We start from the raw sequence: 12,467 nt of genomic DNA, 5'->3' as shown, positions 1-12,467 counted from the left end.
CTCCGCCGAGACCAACGTTTCACCCCCACACTGATATAAAATGGACCCAACCGTTTGGGTCTCTTTCCAAATTTGGTACCAAAGCCTCCCCCACAGTGCGGCAGCTATCTTGAATTGGCCCGTTCCCAGAAAGTTTTACTTCATTCAGTGTCATTCAGTATTATTCAAAATCTTTCAGTGTCATTCCAAATCATTCAATGTCATTCACGATCTTTCCACATGCTTCCACCTTCCATCGTTCAGTGTCATTCCACATTCTCTTTGATATATAACATAACATAATGTAACCCAGTAGAGAAAACACCATTTTATTTTGAAAAAACATTTATTGTGTTAAGAGGAAGTGTATATCTCTCGTCTACTTGATTTCCTGTTTGGAGTGTCATTCATCTGATTATGACTTTCTGATTCGTCAAAGTCAAGTTGTCCCGCCTTCTCGAGATGCTATCTCGAGATTAGCTGTGTATATCGTTCTTTTACGCCTGGACACCCTACTGAAAGGTTGCGTGACGATATCTAATGCTAATGTGCCGTTCGGTGAGTGAAATACTTATTGAAGTTGATATAAATGTGACCAATAATAAAATGTTAATTGGGAAATGTTTTATCTCAAGTGTGGATACCAGTGAGAACTGAGGGTCTGTGACAATTCGACCGTGTTCGTACTTGAACGTCGTATTGGTGAGTCGCCATGCACTTGCTATGGACTGTCGTAAAAACGTTTATGTGAGGCTAACGCTAAGCTAACGTTAAGCTAATGCTAATCGCGAGTGGAAATGTACTGCTTGTTTACAGTGAAAGAGTTGATTTTACTTGTTTTAAGGTCTTTCTAAAGCAAGGTTTATGTTGACAAACAAATGTATAACTGCTCATTTTGATGTAATATGTGTTAAAAGTGAAATGTTGAATTGACTCAGTTATGTTTGTTATACAATTATTTCTTTATTGAAGTGATTGATATGTAAACCATAAAACATGGTTATTGAGAAATTGGACATATTGAGAAATGTGTTTATTGTTAGCTCATGAGTTCATTTCATGTGTTACAATGACAATTTGGAAAACATGCATGTAAATTAATAACTGTTATAAATGTGATATTTAGATGCAGTATTTATGATAATTGAAAACTATAGAGCTATAGCGACTGATGATACTGGAAACTGATAATAGACTTATTAGCTGCATACAATAATTTCATTATTGTTATGCAGGCTGGGTTTTTTGTCTTGGCATTAAACCAAGATCCGAAACTGAATGGATTCTCCTTTGATGGAGATGGCGAGCCTGAGCCCAGAACCACATCTGCGATAAAGGAACCACAGTCTTCACCAACTTCTTTGTGAACATCACGTGGTAACACACCTAATTACCACCACGACAAGACTTTTTTCCCCAAGACTACCGGAAAGAACATTGACTGACTTAAACAAAATATTACTGAGCTCAGTAGGACTTTGGGATTATTATTTCTAATTTTTGGGATTTGTGATTTATTTTATGTATATGATGCCGGCTGTGAATTTGTAAATAATTGTTTTGTTTTCCATGTTAATACAGTTATTGTTGTTGCTCATTTCTGCCTCCAGCTATTTCATTCACACACCTATCAATTATCACTATTGTAGCCTTCGAGAATCTAGAGTCTGGTCCAATTTATTAAATATCAAACTAACACTATCTTTAAGTAATCGGGGGTTACATAACAACCGGTTCCGGCGCCGCGCGAGTGGCTGCCTGTTTACAGCAGCGTGGCTCACTATTGAGCCTTTTCTCTATATCTTTGCTGCTGTAACACCTCAAATTTCCCCATTGTGGGACTAATAAAGGACATCTTATCTTATCTTATCTTAATAACATAATCCTGGGTCAGCAGACACCTAATTAATGTGTTAATACATGATACATTTTTATATAAGCAACACTTATGATTGTAACGTATTTTTAATTCTTTCTAGGCGGGAACTGTCCGAACAAAAAATTCATGCAATTTGTAATTAGACACTTTGTCATACAAAAAGTCACTCAGGGCAAGAGAAAAAAAATTGTCACTTGCCCAAGTTGGGCAAGTAATTTGGCCACTCGGGCAAGGCAAATTTTAGTGGCACTTGCCCTATGGGGAAGCAGTTTTTAAAGTTAACTTCGAACCCTGTGATGGTGTCTTGTGACCAGTCTTTATCAGCTGATGTTCCATGAAGGCGTGCCTTACCTGTCACAAGAATGAAGGCAAGTCACGCCCCCCGCTGTCCGTTCACTCCGCCAAGATGCTGCTCCAGGTGGTAGAGAGGATGAAGTCTCCCTTGTCTCTGTTCATGGTTTTTATGCCTCGCTTGCAGATCTCAATTGCTTCTTTGATCCAGCGCTGTAGTTTGTTCTCTCCGGTGCGGATGACCCTGCCCTTCTCCCAGTCCATGATGTGCTTTTCCCTTTTGCAGTGGTCAGTGATTGCTGATTTGTAATGTTCATGTTGTGCTTGTTCTTTTACTGCTCTGATTTTTTTAATTTTTTTGACAGGTAAGTCACACCCTCATGGAACATCAGCTGATAAAGACGGGTCTCAAGACACCATCATGCGACACTCTGAAGAAGGCGAAAGACTCGCCGAAACATGTCAGGTAAAAAATTAACCTAAAACATAATTGTCTGCTTTTAATGAATCAGTCAAATATCAATAATAAGAAGACAAAATGAACCTAATACAAATAAATGAATGCTTAATAACTCCCCTGCACATGCTCCTAAAAATCCAAACCTTCACCTGTAAATAAAACGTCCCGACCTGAAGACATCTTAATGTTATTATTTTGTTATACACACAGTGCCGCCAAGTGGAATCAAAAATTTGTTTTTATTTTAATTTTCACGTACTGCACGGTGCCCTTTTGACGAATCCGACTGAAAATTAGTCAGAAAAGACTCACTTACTCTCTGCCGAATTTTGTGACGTTTTGGCAAAAGGCGTGGCTATTACGGTGCTGAAAAGTCCGATTGTACTCTGTGGCAACAAAAGCTCCGGCAACATTACTCAGATGATACTATCTTCTCGAAGTTGTACACATTTGAGGATACTTCAGCCCTGAAGACATCCACCAACTTATTTTTCATCGTAGTAGTAGCGCCACCAACTGGTAAAAGCTAATACAAGTTATTTTTTTGGATGTTTTTCTCCGTGCAACTCAACAAGGTCGCCCTCATATATGCTCGGATGACTGTTTCGGCCATGAGGATGTCACAATACGAAATTCATCCTTTTTCGTGAAAAGTTGTGGGAGTGGCATTGCACTGTTCGGCAATAAAACAACGCTGATTATGAGGTTCTAAATATGAACGACAACTCGTGAAACTTTACACACACATCAGGCAGCGCAAATTTATCAATATTTTATACGTTAGTTGTGCAGCTTTTTTGAAATGGCTCGCCATGGCCCTCGAGAAATGTTAAAAAAAACAGCCCTGGTTGAGTGTTTCACCTCGCTTTTTGTAAATTTTATGGAGTACAGTGAACCCTCGGTTATCGCGGTTAATGGGGAACGAGACCACCCGCGAAAACTGAAAATCCGCGAAGTAGCGGCGCACCTTCAAAAATGCTTAAAAAAAAATACAATATATATAATAATATATATATATATATATATATATATATATATATATATATATATATACGGGGAGAGAGAGAGAGAGTGAAATTCATGTTATAACAAAAAAACCAAATTATTATTAAAACGTATTATTTTTTTATTCCCCAGCCATTCTTTTTGTATTTATTTAATTACTCAGACTTTTACCTGCTGGTACGCCGTCTGGTGTGCCCTGTGAAATGAAAGGTGCCATTCTTTATTTATTTATTCATTTATTCATTCATAACTGACAGCTTCGCGCTCCGCTCGTGCCCGGGCGGAAGAGGTGCTCCAATTCGGCTTAACTGTGACACACGCCCACCCTCCTCCCCCGGAGCTTCCATTCGGTTAAACTTAGGGGCCGCTTGGCACCGCCCGTGCCCGGGGAAGGTGCTCCTCTTCGGCTTACTGTGACGCGAGCATGCCCTCCTCCTCCGGAGCTTCCATTCGGTTAAACTTAGGGGCCGCTTGGAACCGCCCGTGGCCGGGGAAGGTGCTCCTCTTCGGCTTACTGTGACGCGAGCATGCCCTCCTCCTCCGGAGCTTCCATTCGGTTAAACTTAGGGGCCGCTTGGAACCGCCCGTGCCCGGGGAAGGTGCTCCTCTTCGGCTTACTGTGACGCGAGCATGCCCTCCTCCTCCGGAGCTTCCATTCGGTTAAACTTAGGGGCTGCTTGGCACCGCCCGTGCCCGGGGAAGGTGCTCCTCTACGGCTTAACTGCCACGCACGCCGGCCGGAGCTCTGGTACTGTCCGAACCGCGCGAAACGTCGCCACCGATCGTGTCCGGGGGAACGTGCTCTTCTTCGTCCACTCTCCTCTTCCCCCACGCTCTTCTTTGGCGCACGCCGGCCGTCTAACCGCTCCAGCGCCCCGTCGTGCCGCTCGGCGAAACTACAATGCCCCCGAATATTTTTTAGACCCGCGAAGCACTGAACCCGCGAAAGGTGAACCGCCAAGTAGCGAGGGTTCACTGTATGTATAAGACCAAGACCTACAAAAAAGTCTCTTGGAGCAATGAGCCAGGTTTTACAGGAAGTCGGCCATTTTGAATGTACTTAAAAGGGGGCGGGTCACCACAATGGACTTTGTGTAGAAATTATTATTGGGGCCCGAGCAGCGACCGCGGCGAGGTCCCTATTTTTTTTGTAGAAATTATTATTAGGGCCCGAGCAGCGACCGCTACGAGGTCCCCATTGTTTTTGTGGAAATTATTATTATTATTATTATTAGGGCCCGAGCAGTGACCGCTGCGAGGTCCCTATTGTTTTTCTAGAAATTGTTATTAGGGCCCGAGCTGCGACGGCTGCGAGGTCCCTATTGTTTTTGTAGAAAATATTATTACTTTTATTATTAATAATATTATTATTATTATTATTAGGGCCTGAGCAGCGACCGCTGCGAAGTCCCTATTGTTTTTGTAGAAATTATTATTATTATTATTTTTCCGATTGTTCGATCGCATTTTTGACCCCGAAACATGCACAAAAATTCACCAAACTTGGCAGTCTCATCGGGCATGGCGAAAAATTTGATATTTTAACGTCTAATATGAACAGGAAGTGAGTTATTAATTTTTGAAAGTCCGACTTTTGCCCTTTTTTGCATGTTTACAGGGGTCATTCTTTTGCACCCTGATCCTAAAGGCTTCATCTGATTGCCTTAAAATTCTGTCTGTAGCATCTTAAGACCTGGGACAAACACTGGGGCTAAAATTTTTTGTTTCCGAAATACTATATTAACGGGGGCGGGGCTTCGAAGTTTTCACTTAAGATTTCCTTCGCCGCAATGGACAAAATGCTTAATAACTCTCCTGCACATGCTGCTAAAAATCCAAAACTTCACATGTACATAAAGAGTCGGTACCTGAAGACATCTATATGTTTATATTCAGTTATACACCTTGCGCCAATCAATATAATTTTATACATTTTGACGTACTGCACGGTGCCCTTTTAACGAATCCGATTGAAAATTGGCTAGAAAAGACTCAAGACATTGATCTTACTCTATCCCTATTTTTGTGACTTTCCTTCGAAGGGCGTGGCTATTACGGTGCCGCAGAGTCTGATTAATCTCCGTGGCAACAAAAGTTCCTGCAAAATGATTCAGATGATCCATCTTCTCGAAATTGTTCACATTTGAGGATATTCAGGCCCTGAAGACGGCTGCCAACTTATTTTTGATCGCAGTGGTAGCGCCACCAACTGGTTAAAACAAATACAAATTATTTTCGTTGATGTTTTTCTCCGGGCAGGTTAACAAAATCTACCTTATATTTGTTCGGATGAGTGTTTAGGCCTTGAGGATGTCACAATATGAAAGTCTTTCGCCTTCTTCAGAGTGTCACATGATGGTGTCTTGTGACCCGTCTTTATCAGCTGATGTTCCATGAGGGCGTGACTTACCTGTCACAAGAATGAAGGCAAGTCACGCCCCCCGCTGTCCGTTCACTCCGCCAAGATGCTGCTCCAGGTGGTAGAGAGGATGAAGGCTCCCTTGTCTCTGTTCATGGTTTTTATGCCTCGCTTGCAGATCTCAATGGCCTCTCTGATCCAGCGCTGTTGTTTGTTCTCTTCGTTGCGGATGACCCTGCCCTTCTCCCGGTCCATGATGTGGTTTTCCCTTTTGCAGTGGTCAGTGATTGCTGATTTGTAATATTCATGTTGTGCTTGTTCTTTTACTGCTCTGATTTTTCATTTTTTTGACAGGTAAGTCACACCCTCATGGAACATCAGCTGATAAAGACGGGTCTCAAGACACCATCATGTGACACTCTGAAGAAGGCGAAAGACTCGCCGAAACATGTCAGGTAAAAAATTAACCTAAAACATAATTGTCTGCTTTTAATGAATCTGTCAAATATCAATAATAAGAAGACAAAATGAACCTAATACAAATAAATGAATGCTTAATAACTCCCCTGCACATGCTCCTAAAAATCCAAACCTTCACCTGTAAATAAAACGTCCCGACCTGAAGACATCTTAATGTTATTATTTTGTTATACACACAGCGCCGCCAAGTGGAATCAAAAATGTGTTTTTATTTTAATTTTCACATACTGCACGGTGCCCTTTTGACGAATCCGACTGAAAATTTGTCAGAAAAGACTCAAGACAATGATCTTACTCTCTGCCGAATTTTGTGACGTTTTGGCAAAAGGCGTGGCTATTACGGTGCTGAAAAGTCCGATTGTACTTTGTGGCAACAAAAGCTCCGGCAACATGACTCAGATGATCCTATCTTCTCGAAGTTGTACACATTTGAGGATACTTCAGCCCTGAAGACATCTACTAGGGCTGGGCGATATGACCTAAAATCAATATCGCGATAAATTGGGCAATTTTACCTCGATAACGATAAATGCACGATAAATTCCCCCTGAGGACCAAAATCAAAATAAATGCAGAAAATGCATATTAACTGCTTTTTTTTATTGACCAACTGGTACACATTACTTTCAATGAAAAATAGAAGTACAAAAATCATTTGAATAAACATTCAAAATAGCTTGCTTTGCATGACTTGAACAATGTCACAAAGAACAGGAAAAAAAGGGTACCTCTCACCGAGATGGTGTAATGCCATTTGCAAATGCTTAGATTTGTGTAAAGGTATCTTGTAAACAATATAAATAATGCCATGTGCAAAGGCACTAGTCGCCTGTAAACAAAATGCTAAATAAAATGAAAAAAAACAAAATCAATGGAATGCCAGTGCCAAACAAACGCGTGTGCTTCATCAGTAAAATGTGCCGTCTCGAGTACTCCGGTGCGCAGTCGCCACTTGTCGTCTATGTACTAAGCATTCAGGTTCAAACAGGGATCCATGTTGCGACTCGACCACAAGTCGGATGTGGATGCAAAATGCTCGACATGTCTCCGCTCCCGTCCCGATGTTGTCCATATCGGGAAGTGCTGTTTGCGGCAAATATTTTCGTACCTCTTGTCGGCTACTTTCCTGAGGCGTTTAAATCCTGTGCGCTCCATTGTAACTTCAGGAGCTCTATCTTTAGCTATGTGCTAGGCTATCCCGTCCACCACTGAGACGTTCTCTCGTATGGTTTCGCCTCCGTTAGTGGGCTGTTGTCACTTGTCCAACCTTGCTTCTCACTTTGAACTTTTAGCACAAGCTCCAAGTCAACAGCATGGTTGTGTTGTGGGTGGTGAAAAAGAAAAGGTTGGACGCGCTGTTTCAGGTGCTTACGACGCACTTTGTAGTTCATGTTGTTTTGCTCAAACATCGTCTTTATGGAACCCAAAACATTTCCAAACGACAGATGTCGAATTTCTTTTTGGGACAAGCGCGACAAGACCAATTTCAACTAACGTTACTTCGTCTTTAGCCGTGTCAGCCGCTTCTGAATTTGAATCGCCAGCTACGAACGCGTCTTGTGTTTACATTCTTCTACAGCGCCTGAGTCACGTGACTACATGCGCTGGAGCAGACTTAAAGAGGCATGAACATTGCCGCAGACAGAAAAGACTTTCCTTTTTCATTTTTTTTTTAGACACCGAATTTACCGACATGGGCAAAATGATGTCGGTCATTCTAATAAATTTCGGTAACGGTAAATTTTCGGTTAATCGCCCAGCCCTAACATCTACCAACTTATTTTTCATCGTAGTAGTAGCGCCACCAACTGGTAAAAGCTAATACAAATTATTTTCTTGGATGTTTTTCTCCGTGCAACTCAACAAGGTCGCCCTCATATATGCTCGGATGACTGTTTCGGCCATGAGGATGTCACAATACGAAATTCATCCTTTTTCGTGAAAAGTTGTGGGAGTGGCATTGCACTGTTCGGCAATAAAACAACGCTGATTATGAGGTTCTAAATATGAACGACAACTCGTGAAACTTTACACACACATCAGGCAGAGCAAATTTATCAATATTTTATACGTTAGTTGTGCAGCTTTTTTGAAATGGCTCGCCATGGCCCTCGAGAAATGTTCAAAAAAGCAGCCCTGGTTGAGTGTTTCACCTCGCTTTTTGTAAATTTTATGGAGTACAGTGAACCCTCGATTATCGCGGTTAATGGGGACCGAGACCACCCGCGAAAACTGAAAATCCGCGAAGTAGCGGCGCACCTTCAAAAATGCTTAAAAAAAAATAATACAATAATACAATAAATATAATATATATATATATATATATATATATATATATATATATATATATGGCTGAGTGGTCTAAGGCGCCGCGTTCAGGACCCAGTCTCCCCAGGAGGCCTGGGTTCGAATCTCGAATTTCCCCATTGTGGGACTAATAAAGGGAATATTATTATTATTATTATATATATTATTATATATATATATATATATCTATAAACATATATATTTATATATATATACGGGGAGAGAGAGAGAGAGTGAAATTCATGTTATTACAAAAAAAACAAATTATTATTAAAACGTATTATTTTTTTATTCCCCAGCCATTCTTTTTGTATTTATTTAATTACTCCGACTTTTACCTGCTGGTACGCCGTCCGGTGTGCCCTGTGAAATGAAAGGTGCCATTCTTTATTTATTTATTTATTTATTCATTTATTCATTCATAACTGACAGCTTCGCGCTCCGCTCGTGCCCGGGCGGAAGAGGTGCTCCAATTCGGCTTTACTGTGACACACGCCCACCCTCCTCCCCCGGAGCTTCCATTCGGTTAAACTTAGGGGCCGCTTGGAACCGCCCGTGCCCGGGGAAGGTGCTCCTCTTCGGCTTACTGTGACGCGAGCATGCCCTCCTCCTCCGGAGCTTCCATTCGGTTAAACTTAGGGGCTGCTTGGCACCGCCCGTGCCCGGGGAAGGTGCTCCTCTACGGCTTAACTGCCACGCACGCCGGCCGGAGCTCTGGTACGGTCCGAACCGCGCGAAACGTCGCCACCGATCGTGTCCGGGGGAACGTGCTCTTCTTCGTCCACTCTCCTCTTCGCCCACGCTCTTCTTCGGCGCACGCCGGCCGTCTAACCGCTCCAGCGCCCCGTCGTGCCGCTCAGCGAAACTACAATGCCCCCGAATATTTTTTATACCCGCGAAGCACTGAACCCGCGAAAGGTGAACCGCGAAGTAGCGAGGGTTCACTGTATGTATAAGACCAAGACCTACAAAAAAGTCTCTTCGAGCAATAAGCTAGGTTTTACAGGAAGTCGGCCATTTTGAATTTACTTAAAAGGGGGCGGGTCACCACAATGGACTTTGTGTAGAAATTATTATTGGGGCCCAAGCAGCGACCGCGGCGAGGTCCCTATTGTTTATGTAGAAATTATTATTAGGGCCCGAGCAGCGACCGCTACGAGGTCCCCATTGTTTTTGTGGAAATTATTATTATTATTATTATTATTATTAGGGCCCGAGCAAGTGACCGCTGCGAGGTCCCTATTGTTTTTGTAGAAAATATTATTACTTTTATTATTATTATTATTATTATTAGGGCCTGAGCAGCGACCGCTGCGAAGTCCCTATTGTTTTTATAGAAATTATTATTATTATTATTTTTCCGATTGTTCGATTGCATTTTTGACCCCCCGAAACATGCACAAAAATTCACCAAACTTGGCAGTCTCATCGGGCATGGCGAAAAATTTGATATTTTAACGTCTAATATGAACAGGAAGTGAGTTATGAATTTTTGAAAGTCCGACTTTTGCCCTTTTTTGCATGTTTACAGGGGTCATTCTTTTGCACCCTGATCCTAAAGGCTTCATCTGATTGCCTTAAAATTCTGTCTGTAGCATCTTAAGACCTGGGACAAACACTGGGGCTAAAATTGGGGCTAAAATCTTTTGTTTCCGAAATACTATATGACGGGGGCGGGGCTTCAAAGTTTTCACTTAAGATTTCCTTCGCCGCAATGGACAAAATGCTTAATAACTCTCCTGCACATGCTGCTAAAAATCCAAAACTTCACATGTACATAAAGAGTCGGTACCTGAAGACATCTATATGTTTATATTCTGTTATACACCTTGCGCCAATCAATATCATTTTTTACATTTTGACGTACTGCACGGTGCCCTTTTAACGAATCCGATTGAAAATTGGCTAGAAAAGACTCAAGACATTGATCTTACTCTATCCCTATTTTTGTGACTTTCCTTCGAAGGGCGTGGCTATTACGGTGCCGCAGAGTCTGATTATTCTCCGTGGCAACAAAAGTTCCTGCAAAATGATTCAGATGATCCATCTTCTCGAAATTTTTCACATTTGAGGATATCCAGGCCCTGAAGACGGCTGCCAACTTCTTTTTGATCGCAGTGTTAGCGCCACCAACTGGTTAAAACAAATACAAATTATTTTCGTTGATTTTTTTCTCCGGGCAGGTTAACAAAATCTACCTTACATTTGCTCGGATGAGTGTTTAGGCCTTGAGGATGTCACAATACGAAAGTCTTTCGCCTTCTTCAGAGTGTCACATGATGGTGTCTTGTGGCCCGTCTTTATCAGCTGATGTTCCATGAGGGCGTGACTTACCTGTCACAAGAATGAAGGCAAGTCACGCCCCCCGCTGTCCGTTCACTCCGCCAAAATGCTGCTCCAGGTGGTAGAGAGGATGAAGGCTCCCTTGTCTCTGTTCATGGTTTTTATGCCTCGCTTGCAGATCTCAATGGCCTCTCTGATCCAGCGCTGTTGTTTGTTCTCTTCGGTGCGGATGACCCTGCCCTTCTCCCGGTCCATGATGTGGTTTTCCCTTTTGCAGTGGTCAGTGATTGCTGATTTGTAATTTTCATGTTGTGCTTGTTCTTTTACTGCTCTGATTTTTCATTTTTTTGACAGGTAAGTCACACCCTCATGGAACATCAGCTGATAAAGACGGGTCTCAAGACACCATCATGCGACACTCTGAAGAAGGCGAAAGACTCGCCGAAACATGTCAGGTAAAAAATTAACCTAAAACATAATTGTCTGCTTATAATGAATCAGTCAAATATCAATAATAAGAAGACAAAATGAACCTAATACAAATAAATGAATGCTTAATAACTCCCCTGCACATGCTCCTAAAAATCCAAACCTTCACCTGTAAATAAAACGTCCCGACCTGAAGACATCTTAATGTTATTATTTTGTTATACACACAGCGCCGCCAAGTGGAATCAAAAATGTGTTTTTATTTTAATTTTCACGTACTGCACGGTGCCCTTTTGACGAATCCGACTGAAAATTAGTCAGAAAAGACTCAAGACAATGATCTTACTCTCTGCCGAATTTTGTGACGTTTTGGCAAAAGGCGTGGCTATTACGGTGCTGAAAAGTCCGATTGTACTTTGTGGCAACAAAAGCTCCGGCAACATGACTCAGATGATCCTATCTTCTCGAAGTTGTACACATTTGAGGATACTTCAGCCCTGAAGACATCTACCAACTTATTTTTCATCGTAGTAGTAGCGCCACCAACTGGTAAAAGCTAATACAAGTTATTTTCTTGGATGTTTTTCTCCGTGCAACTCAACAAGGTCGCCCTCATATATGCTCGGATGACTGTTTCGGCCATGAGGATGTCACAATACGTAATTCATCCTTTTTCGTGAAAAGTTGTGGGAGTGGCATTGCACTGTTCGGCAATAAAACAACGCTGATTATGAGGTTCTAAATATGAACGACAACTCGTGAAACTTTACACACACATCAGGCAGAGCAAATTTATCAATATTTTATACGTTAGTTGTGCAGCTTTTTTGAAATGGCTCGCCATGGCCCTCGAGAAATGTTCAAAAAAGCAGCCCTGGTTGAGTGTTTCACCTCGCTTTTTGTAAATTTTATGGAGTACAGTGAACCCTCGGTTATCGCGGTTAATGTTAAAATGGTCGAATGGTCAATGACAAGAATTGCAGTGCAAGCACGTA

The 12,467-nt window shown here is 42.0% G+C and overlaps 1 long non-coding RNA gene across 2 annotated transcripts; it reads left to right on the top strand.

The window, feature by feature from the left end:
• The first annotated feature begins 302 nt into the window (after positions 1-302).
• Positions 303-1,576, top strand: LOC148315968 (uncharacterized). 2 transcript variants are annotated; one of them, XR_015840475.1, is made up of 3 exons: positions 303-537; positions 615-681; positions 1,215-1,576. It is a non-coding gene; the product is annotated as an uncharacterized LOC148315968 (long non-coding RNA). The 2 variants fall into 2 exon arrangements; XR_015840474.1 differs by having other exon boundaries at positions 303-681.
• The last annotated feature ends 10,891 nt before the right edge of the window (positions 1,577-12,467 follow it).

Source organism: Idiotropiscis lumnitzeri, unplaced genomic scaffold (assembly GCF_059441095.1).
Source record: "Idiotropiscis lumnitzeri isolate Australia: NSW breed Sydney's pygmy pipehorse unplaced genomic scaffold, RoL_Ilum_1.0 HiC_scaffold_27, whole genome shotgun sequence".
NCBI lineage: Eukaryota > Metazoa > Chordata > Actinopteri > Syngnathiformes > Syngnathidae > Idiotropiscis > Idiotropiscis lumnitzeri.
This window is presented reverse-complemented; position numbering and strand designations above follow the sequence as displayed.